The sequence below is a fragment of the Choloepus didactylus genome, chromosome 11 (assembly GCF_015220235.1).
Source record: "Choloepus didactylus isolate mChoDid1 chromosome 11, mChoDid1.pri, whole genome shotgun sequence".
In the NCBI taxonomy this organism is placed as follows: Eukaryota; Metazoa; Chordata; class Mammalia; order Pilosa; family Megalonychidae; genus Choloepus; species Choloepus didactylus.
Window position 1 is genome coordinate 44618995 of NC_051317.1, and position 11328 is coordinate 44630322.

Consider the following 11328-nt stretch of genomic DNA (forward strand, 5'->3'; position numbering starts at 1 on the left):
GCTGAGTTCATCAATACCCATTAGGGGTACTGATATGTAGTTTTCTTTTAATTTCTTTGTCTGGTTTTGGTATCAGGGTAATGTTGGCCCTATAGAATGAGTTGGGAAATGTGTCCCCCCTCTTCTGTATTTTGGAAGAGTTTGTGGTGACTTTGCATCTACTTTTCTTTAAATGCATGATAAAATTCACCAGTACAGCCATCTGGGTCTGAGCTTCACCAGTTCTGGATGACCAAAAATAGAGGCTATTTCACCACCTGTGACAAGAGTTAGGTGTTCTACACCTGCAAAATCTGCATGCGCAATAGCTATGACACCACAAGAGCTGTTCAGGGTAATTACAAATTAATTGCCTTTTAATGAAGAAATTTATTCCATGCTTAACAATACATTCAAATTTCCCCTTCATTTTTTTTTGTCCTTTTCTGCATGTTCTATTTCTGAAAAATTAACTTTTACCTGTGAACCAAATAGCTTTATTTTTTCTGTATCCATTCCAAAATTTGCAATAAGAATTTCAGCACTTTCAATTCACTTTAGTTGATTTATTGCAATGTTTCATATAAAAAAAAGTCTTTGTTTCAAGAGGAATCTTCCAGATTTTTAAAAAAATTTTTAACTAATTTATTTTTTTGATTAGACAAGTTGTAGGTTTACAGAAAAATCATGCACAAAATGCCACGTTCTATGTATTACCTTATTGTTACATTAGTGTTACATTTGTTACAACTGATGAAAGACTGCATCATCAACTTTAGTCCATGGTTTACATTCCCCCCCCTTCCCCCTTCATAGACCTTTAATCCATAACTGCCACACTCCACCACTGCTCAGGATGGTGGGGAGGGTGACGAGGTATGGTCAGGTGAGCCACACCAGCTCGAAGTCCATAAGGGAAGAGATGGGGTCAGGCTGAGGCCTGGGCAGGGGACTCCCAACCCCAGGCAATGAGGGAGTAGCTGGCCTGGGCGAGCTCGGCAACGGACACGCTGCTCCACTGGCGGATGAAGCTGGACACAGTAGCCAGTTCCTCCGAAGTTATATACATGAACTTGCCCTGGTGATCAATCACACCTGCCAGGGACCCCTCATCCAGCAAATCCTGGATCCAGTTTATGGCGTCCTGAGCCCGCAGGTGCACCTGGGGAGCCAGGTCTCCCAAAAGCACCACCTTGGGCTGCTTAATACAGTTGAGGAACTCTGTCAGCAAGCTGTGGGACTGCTCCTCGGTCATGGTCTCGCTCACGCCTTCCTCCTCCACCAGGAAGGCCTCCTTCGGTTTCAGGAACTCCACATGCTTCCACTGGGCCTGCTCTTCCCGGGCCTTCCTCTCCTCCTCCTCCTTCTGCTCCTCTTCCGGAGGAAGCCGTCTCTCCTCCTTCTTCCATTCTGCCTCACGCTGGGACTCCAAGCACTGCCACTCTTCACACTCCACCTCCTCTGCCTCACATTGGGCTTCTCCTCCAGCTTCTGTAGTTTCTTGGCTCCAGTTGTCCCTGACAGGTGAGTTTCTGCTGGCTTCTCGATGCCTTCTTCTTCCTGGCCTAGGATGACTGCCTCCTTCTCATTCTCATTTGTGTGTACAGTCCTATGTTTTGTTTTGTTTTTTCTTAATTTTTATTCTAGTAACACATTTACAACCCCAAATTTCCTCTTTTTACTACATTCAAATATATAATTCAATGCTTTTAATTACATTTACAATACTGTGATACCATCTCCATCATCCATTAAAAAAACCTTTTCATCTGTAGGAAGTTTTTGGATTATGGTTTTTTACAAATATTTAAATTTACTGATTCATAACTGTCTATTTTGTTGTCAAAGCAACTGTTCATTTTTATGGAAATTTTTAAATATTATTTCTTTATGTATCTCACAATAAGAGTATTTAAATATTAACAGCTGCCTTAATACTTTGCTTTATTAATGTTTTATCTTATTTGTTGATATTTAAACTATTTACCAATTTGATTTCTTCCTTTGCTTTGACAAAATGCTACTCAAAGCCTTTCTTTAGTGGAAATCTTTTCCCCCATTTATTTGCTTCCCAATTTATGGTTGTGTGCTGGTTTGAATCTATTATGTACCCTATAAAAGACTGTGTTCTTTTTTATTTAGTGCAATTTTATTTAGCTATATTCACATATCAGATAATCATCTAAAGTGTGCAATCACTGGTTCATGGAATCATCATATACTCATGCATTTATCAACAAAATCAATTTTTGAACATTTTCATTACTCCAAAAAATAAAAAATAAAAATGAAAATAAAAAAGAACACCCAAAATATCCCATATCCCCTGTGATGGTTAGGTTCATGTCTCAACTTGGCCAGGTGATGGTGTCCAGGTGTCTGGTCAAGCAAGTACTGGCCTAACCATTTCTGCAAGGACATTTGACTGCACCTGTGACTGATTACATCAACTGAAGGGCATGTCTTCCTCAATGAGAGGATTCAATCAGCTGGATATAATCCAATCAGTTGAAGACTTTTAAGGGAGAAAGAGAGAGAACCTTTACTTCTTCAGCTAGCCAGCAAAGCATTTCCTGAGGAGTTCATCAAACACCTTCATCAGAGTTGCCAGTTTGCTGCCTGCCCTACAGAATTTGGACTTGTGCATCCTCACAGTTACATGAGACAGTTTTACAAAATCTTATATTTATGGCTATCTCTTGTTGGTTCTGTTTCCCTAGAGAACACTGACTAATATACCTCCATTCCTACCCCCTATTATTTATTTATTTTTTGTCTATTTTCTTACTCATCTGTCCATACACTGGACAAAGGGGGTGTCAATCACCAGGTTTTCACAATTACACAGTCACATCATAAAAGCTATATAGTTATACAATCATCTTCAAGAATCAAGGCTGCTGGATTACAGTTCAACAGTTTCAGGTATTTCAAAGCTCCAGTTGTGCAACCAGTTAGCATGTGGTACTTATAAGACTATGTTCTATTGATCTACTTTTGTGGGTGCAGACCTATTGTGGGGGGGTATTTTGATTAGGTTGTTTCCATGGAGATGGGACCCCATCCATTCAAGGTGGGTCTCAGTTTACTGGTGTTCTTAAGAGAGCTCAGGGAGAGAGAAACAGCTCAGAGCTGACACAGACCCAGACACGGGGATGCATACAGAAAGATGTTTAGAAATCCTAAGCTAAGAGATGAAGCCCAGAGTTTGACTGGAGAAGCTCAGTGAGAACCAACAGACACTTAAATAGAAAGCCACTGGAGTCAGAAGCTGAAGGCAATGTAAGCCGGGAGCAAAGGACCAGCAGATGCCAGCCACATGCCTTCTCAGCTGACAAAGGTGCTCCAGACGCCATTCGCCTTTTTCAGTGAAGGTATCTTCTTGTTGATGTCTTAGTCTGGACACTTTTATGGCCATAGAACTGTAAATTTGTAACCTAATAAATCCCCTTCATAAATTCCAATCCGTTTCTGGTATTTTGCGTTTTGGCAGCTTCAACAAACTGGAACAGGTTGCCTCCAACAAACCCTCTTTTTAATTATTGAGATATAATTCACGTACTATAAAATTCTTTCCTTTAAAGTGTCCAATTCAGTCATTTTTTTTTTAAATTCACAAGGTGGTGCAACCATTAACACCATCTAATTTTAGAACATTTTTATCACCTCAAAAAGAAACCAATTAGCAATCACTCCTCATTCCTCCTCTTTCTTCCCAGTCCCTGACATACACTATGCTCTCTCTCTATTGATTTTCTGTTTCTGATATTTCATATAAATGGAATTATACAATAGGTGGCCTTTCATATCTGGCTTTTTTTACTTAGCATAATGTTTTTAAGTTCATTCATGGTGTGGAATGTGTATTAGTTAAGGTTCTCTAGGGAAACAGAACAAACAGGAGATATCTGTAAATATGAGATGGTATAAAATTGTTTCATGCAACTGTGGAGATGCACGAGTCCAAATCCTGTAGGGCAGGGTGCAGGAATCTAAATTCCATAGATCAGGATGTGAGCTGGTAACTCCAATGAAGATCTTCAAGGAATTCCTAGGAAAGGCTGACTGGCTGAAGAAGGAGTAAAAGTTCTGCCTCTTCTTGCTTAAAAGTCTTCAACTGCTTGGAATAAATCCAGCTGATTGAATTCTCTCATTGCAGAAGACATACCCTTTTTGATGTAATCTGCCACAGATACAGTCAATTGACTGATGATTTAATAAACCAGCCTTCCAGTTCAATGGAATTAGTGATGTGTCTTCTAGTGGGAGCGCTCCTCTTTTTGAAACTAAGATTTGTAGACCAGCAGAGTTTAATGTTTCAGGGACAGGAAGCAAAAATATTCCTAGTGGATCACTAGGTGTGATAGTAGTGTCACTCTCATTTCCGTCTCTTGATTCCTGGACCCGTGAATCTTGGCTATGGGAGAAACAGCACCATAGAGTGGATGCTGATTCAGAGCATGCACAGCCTCCTGGAGAACACTGCCCCAGCTCTGCAAGGTATTGCCACCTAGTTGGTGCTGTAATTGAGTCTTGAAAAGGTCATTCGACCATTCTATCAACACAACTCTCTGGAAGATGAGGAACATGGGAAGACCAGAGAATTCCATGAGCATGTGCCCATTCCATCACTTCATTTGCTGTGAAGTGGGTTCCATGATCAGAAGCAATGCTGTGTAGAATACCACAATGGCACATAGGACATTCTATAAATCCTTGGATGGTAGTTTTTGAAGAAGCATTGCATACAGGGAAGGCAAACCCATATTCAGAGTATGTGTCTATTCCAGTTATAAGAAATCACTGACTTTTCCATGTAGAATTGGTTGAATATTATCAGCCTGCCACCAGGTAGCAGGCATATCACCTCAGGGAATTGTGCCTTATGAGGGACCAAGTATTGGTCTCTGCTGCTGGCAGATTGGGAATAAGCAGTGGCTGTGGCCAGGTCGGCCTTGGTAAGTGGAAGTCCATGTTGCTGAGACCATACATAAGCTCCATCCTGACCACCATGACCACTTTTTTCATAAGCCCATCAGGCAACGACAGGAGTTGTTGGGGAAAGAGGCTGACTGGTATCCACAGAACAAGTCATCTTATCCACTTGATTATTAAAGTCTTCCTCTGCTAAAGTCACCCTCTAGTGAGCATTCACATGTGACACAATTATCTTCATGTTTTTGCCCACTCAGAAAGGTCTATCCACTTCCCCAGACTTCCTTGTTACCAATTTTCCAATCATGCTTCTTCTAAATCCTGACCATCCAGCCAAACCATTAGCAACAGCCCATGAATCAGTATAAAGACACACCTCTGGCGAGTTCTCCTTCCAGGAAAAGTGAACAACCAGGTGCACTGCTAGAATTTTTGTCCACTGGGAGGATCTCCCCTCACCACTGTCCCTTAGGGACATCCCAGAAAGGGGCTGCAGTGCTATAGCTGTTCACTTTTGGATGGTATCTGCATATAGTGCAGAAACATGTGTAAACCAGTCCCAAGGTTTCTCTTCCTCGGTCACCTGATTGTAAGGAACTCCCCAAGAAGCCATAGCTCAGGGCTGGGAAAGAGAAGGTAATATGGCAGGAGTGGGGATATGGGCATTTGGGCCACTTCCTCATGTAACTTACTTGTGCCTTCAGGACTGCTCAAGCCCTATCTCATATATAGCATTTCTGTTTTATGATGGAGTGCTGCTGTACATTTGCAGCTTTATGGCTTGGCAGGTCAGGAAACACCCAGCTCATGATAGGCAACTCAGGTCTCATGGTAACTTGGTGGCCCATGATTAAGCATTCTGTCTCTGCTAAAGCACAACAGCAGGCCAAAAGCTATTCCTCAATATAAGTAGTTATCTGAAGAGGATGGTAAGGCTTTACTTCAAAATCCTAAGGGTCTGTGTTGTGATTTTCATATAGGAGCCTGCCAAAGGCTCCAAACAGCATCTGTATTTGCCACTGGTACTTTCAGCACCATTGGATTAGCTGGATCATAAGGTCCAAGTGGTGAGCAGCTTGCACAGCAGCCTGGACCTGTTTGCAGAGCCTCTTCTTGTTCCGGTCCCCACTCAACACTGGAAGCTTTCCTAGTCACTCAGTAAATGTACCAGAGTAGCACACCCAAATGAGGAATATGTTGTCTACAAAATCCAAAGGGGTTAACTAGGTGTTGTGCCTCTGTTTTTGGTTATAGGAGGGACTAGATGCAACAGTTTGTCTTTCACCTTAGAAGGCTGGGAGGAGGATTAAGAGTATAAATTTAGGGTAGTTTATTGGTGTCCTTTCCCAAAAATATCCAGCCTTCCCCTAATTCAAGGAGCTCTGGATCTGTAAACTGTCTCAAGTCTGGGAATTGATTAAGGGGCCATGACTCTCTGTTTTTGTAATTCAAGTTAGACTTCTGTTCACTTGGCCCAGAATTCTTTTGCTTATACAGATCAAACAAAAATTTAGTAGACTGCTCATCTCTTTTACTTCTAGGTACTCCATGGTCTACTAGTCAATGCCACAAGTCTCTGTGAGACAGATTATTTTGACCTCGGCTTTGAGCTTGCTCTCCATTATGGTAGTCACACCCGCCTTGTCTTGTGAGTAACTGCTGCCATGTGGCTTCTGCCAACTCGGGATCTGATTATCTCCATTGCATTTGAGGATTCCAGCACAGTGACAGCAGTTCCTACAGTAATATCTGACTTACAGAGAAAGGCAACTACAGAGCTCTTCAGGAGTGATGGAGCTCATCTCAAATGTATTCCTCACAGTCCTGGTGAAGGGTGTGCCCTCTGGACATTCCTGGGGTATGTGAGCACATCTTCCATGATAAATACACTCTAATATTCCAATCTCTCTAAGCCTTTTGATCCCCTCCTCTACATTATACCAGAGCAGTTCTGGCATTTTGACTTCAGGTAATGTTGGCCACATTTTCTTCCATGTTTCAGCCAAACACCCAAACTGTTATCACCCTTTCTAACAGCTCAGGTTACAACATTAAACACAGAATCTCTGCTTAGTTGGCGTATATCAATAAATTCACTCTGATCCAACTTTATATTCCTTTCACCATTATTCTACACCCTTAATATCCATCCCTATGCACATTCCCCTGATTTCTGTTTATATAAATTGGAAAACTCATGAAGTTCTTTTGGAGTATGGTGAACTTCCTCATGGGTCACACTTTGTAACTCACCCTTCAGGGCCTGTTGGGACTTTAGTTATGGGTCCTGAAGAAATGGGTGATGGTGAGGATGGGTCATTGTTCCTGTTTGCTAATGCTGCTGGAATGCAAAACACCAGAAATGGATTGGCTTTTTAATAGGGGGGTTATTTGTTTACACAGTTACAGTCTTAAGGCCATAAAGTGTTCAAGGTAAGTCATCAGCAATCAGGTACCTTTACTGGAGGATGGCCAATGGCATCCGGAAAACCTGCATTAGCTGGGAAGGCATGTGCCTGGCATCTGCTTGCTCCCAGTTTGCATTTCAAAATGGTGTTCGGCCATCCTCAAAATATCTCTGTAAGCTGCAGCTACTCTCTCAGCTCCTGTGCATTCTTCAAAGTGTCCCCCTTGGCTGTAGCAAGCTTGTTCCTTCTTTCTGAGCTTATATAGTGCTCTAGTAAACTAATCAAGGCCCAGACTGAGTGGGCAGGGCCACACCTTCATGGAAATTATCCAATCAGAGTCATCACCACATTTGGGTGGGTCATATCTCCATGGAAACATCCAATCAAAAAGTCACACTTTAATCAAAAAGATTAACCAATCTGCCTCCACAAGATTGCATCAAAGTTAATGGCATTTTGGGGGCCATAATATATCCAAACCAGCATAGTCATGAAAAGAATTAGAAGTATCCCCCAAGCCAGTTACCTCAGGACATTTCATTTCAGTTTCATCTGGTGAAATAGCATTATTCTCTCCAGAAAGAGAAGTGAGGGCTGCTTCCTCAGGGGAGGTGATTACAGGTTTAGCAGGCACTGAAAGTTCGTATCTTTAGGTGGAGGATGGATGGAAGACTCCTCAAGGTAGACCAAAGGTCAGGAAGTTGTTTCTTCAAGGCAGGCTGGAGATTGGGTAGCTCTCTCCTCAGGGCAGACTGGAGATGGGGTGCTGTTTCCTCAAGTCAGACCATTTCAGGAATATCTAGCAAAGACAGCAGAATCCAGCACTCCAATGTCCCTACTGTCATTATTATCAATCCATATGTCCCCATCCCAATTTTCAGGATCCCATTCTTTTCCAATCAGTGCCTTTCATAACAGCAGACCCCATGCAAGGTTGAGATTTTAGTTTATGCTGTAAATTTGTTAATTGCACAATGAGACTCTGAATCTGGTTATCAGAGATCTCAACTGTGTGGCCACAGGAAATAAGATTTTCTTTTAGGGCACACATAGAAACTTTTGCATCTGTCATAAGGCATTTAAGTTTCAAATTTGAAGGCTTCAACTCATCCCTTTCCCTTAAAACTTTATCCAGCATATTTAAGAACAATCAGCCAGCATCACTATAGCTCTTAATTCCACAAAACTCATTAAGGTGTCAAAAACACTGTCACCCAGAGCCTTGCCTCTTACAGAAGTATGATTAGGAGAATCAAATGGTGATATTTTGCCAACTCATGCCATGGACTGTCAGTGCCATCTTGATTATTGGAAATGGATTCATTAGTGCCTTTGAATCTAATCAGAGTAGAAAACCAATTGTAAAAGCCCATTTTAAGATTCTGTTTCTCAAGAACCACCCCTGGTACCAAACTGTATTTGTTAGGGTTCTCTAGAGAAACAGAACCAACAGGAGATACCTGTAAATATGAAATTTTATATAAGTTCCCAAGCAACTGTGGGGATGCACAAGTCCAAATTCCATAGGGCAGGGTACATGAGTTCAAAGTCCATAGGGCAAGATGCATGAATCCCAATTCCATAGGGCAGGCAGTGAGCTGTCAACTCTGATGAAGGTCTTCAGTGCACTCTCCCGGAGAGGCTGGCTTGCTGAAGAAGGAGTGAAAATTCTCTCTCTTCTCCCTTAAAGTCTCCAACTGATTGGATTAAATCCAGCTGATTGAATACTCTCATTGAGGAAGACACACCCTTTGATGATGTATTCTGCCACAGATACAATCAATTGGCTGATGATTAATAAACCAGCCTTCTGGTTTCTTAATCAGCCACAAATATCCTTGCAGTAATGGTTAGGCCCATTCTTGCTTTAACAGACACCTAGGCACCATCACCTGGCCAAGTTGATACATGAACTTAAACATCAGACCACGTAATGCTAATTCAATAATTTTATTCCTAAATGATACTCTGTTGTATGGATATACTACATTTTGTTTATCCATTCACTAGTTGTCAGACATTTGGTTTTTTTTCCATTTTTTTTTTTTTTGGCTACTATGAATAATGCTTCTATGAACATTTGTGTGTACATATGTTTTCAATTACCATAGATATATACTTAGAAGTATAATTGCTGTGTCTTATGGTGACTCTGTTTCACTTTTTGAGGAACTGTTAAACTTTTTCCAAAGTTGCTGTACAATTTCATATTACCAACATTTGAATATAAGGGCTTCAATTACTCCACATTCTCACCAACACATGCTATTGTCTGTCTTCTTTATTAATGTAGTTTTGATTTAGATTTTCCTGATGACTGATGATGTTAGGCATCTTTTCATGTCTTATTATATTTGGAGAGATATCTAATGAAACTCTTTTCCCAATTTTTATTTGGATTATTTGCCTTTTATTGTTGAGTAGAAATTCTTTATATATTCTGACACTAGGCTCTTTTTAGGTACATGATTTGCAAATATTTTCTTCCATTCTGTGGATTGTCATTCACTTTTGACAGTTCATTTTAATAAAAAAAGTTTTAATTTCAATAAACTCAATTTACCTATTTTTTATTTGCGTGTGTTATTAGGTTTCATATCTAAGAAACTATTGCCTAATCACCAGTCACAAGGATTTGCAGCCATGTTTTTTTCCTAAGAATTTTACAGTTATAGCTATTACCTTAGATTTTTTAACTATTTGGAGTTTTTTTGTTTGTTTGTTTTTTGTTTTTTGCATATTTTGTTAGGTAGGGTTCACCATTCTTCTTTTTCATGTATTATCTAGTTTCCCCAGAATGTTTTGTTTAAAAGATTATTATTTCCACATCATATTGCACTGGAGTCCTTACTGAAAGTCAATTGCCTACACATGCATGGGTTTATTTTTGATTCTAACTCTGTTATTTTTTATCAAGATTGTTTTGGATATACTACATTCCTTGCATTTTCAAATAAATTTTAAGAACAGCTTGTCAATTTTTACCAGAAGGAAGATGAAGTTTTCTTAGGGAATGTGCAGATTCTGTAGATCAATTTGGAAAAGATCACCATCTTAACAACATTAAGTCTATCAATTCATGAACACTCGGGTATCTTTCCATTTATTTAGATCTTTTAAAAGGCAAATAATCCAAATAAAAATTGGGAAAAGAGTTCAGTTTACAAGTCTTGCACTTCCTTCACTAAATTTACTCCTAAATATTTTATTCATTTGATGGTATAGAAAATGGAGGGATATTATTTTCATTTTCATATTGGTCATTGTTATTGTATAGACATATAATTGATAAGTAAGCAATGATCTTATATCCTGCAACCTTGCTGAACTCATTTATTAGCTTCACTAGGTTGTGTGCATGTGTGTCTGTTTCTTAAGATATTCCATACATAAATTACAAGATTATGTTATCCACAAGTAGAGAGATTTTGCTTCTTAAATTCCATTCTGGATACTTTTTATTTTTTTCTCTAATTGCTTTATCTGGAACCTCCAGTACAATGTTGAATGAAAGTGATGAGAGTGGTCAACCTTATCTTGTTTCTGATCTTAGGGGATACTTGTAATCTTTAACCATTATGATGTTGGCTCAGGGATTTTTGTAGATACCCTCTCTCATGTTGAAAAAGTTCCCACCTAACCATAAATGTCTGAGTGCCTTTATCATGATTTTTTGATGTTGAACCAACCTTGCAATCCTGGGATCAGTCTCACTTGATCTGATCATGATGTCTTTTTCTAAGGTGCTGGCTCCAGCTTGCCAGTTTTTTTGCCAACAATTTTACTTGTTTGTTTCTATGTTCATAAGTGATATTGATCTGTGGTATTCTTTACTTGCGATATCTTTGTCTGGTTTTGGTATCAGGGTAATCCTAGTACCATAGAATGAGTTGGTGGTTTAGTTTTCTGGCTGTCAAAGAAATACAATACAATGGGTTGGTTTATACAGTGGAATTTATTAGCTCAAGATTTTGAAGCTAGTAGGAGTCCAAAATCTAGGCATCAG

General features: G+C 39.9%; 1 pseudogene; it reads right to left on the bottom strand.

Annotated features, from left to right (window-relative positions):
- Positions 1-907: 907 nt before the first annotated feature.
- Positions 908-11049, bottom strand: LOC119506000 (annotated as a pseudogene).
- Between the last annotated feature and the right edge of the window lie 279 nt (positions 11050-11328).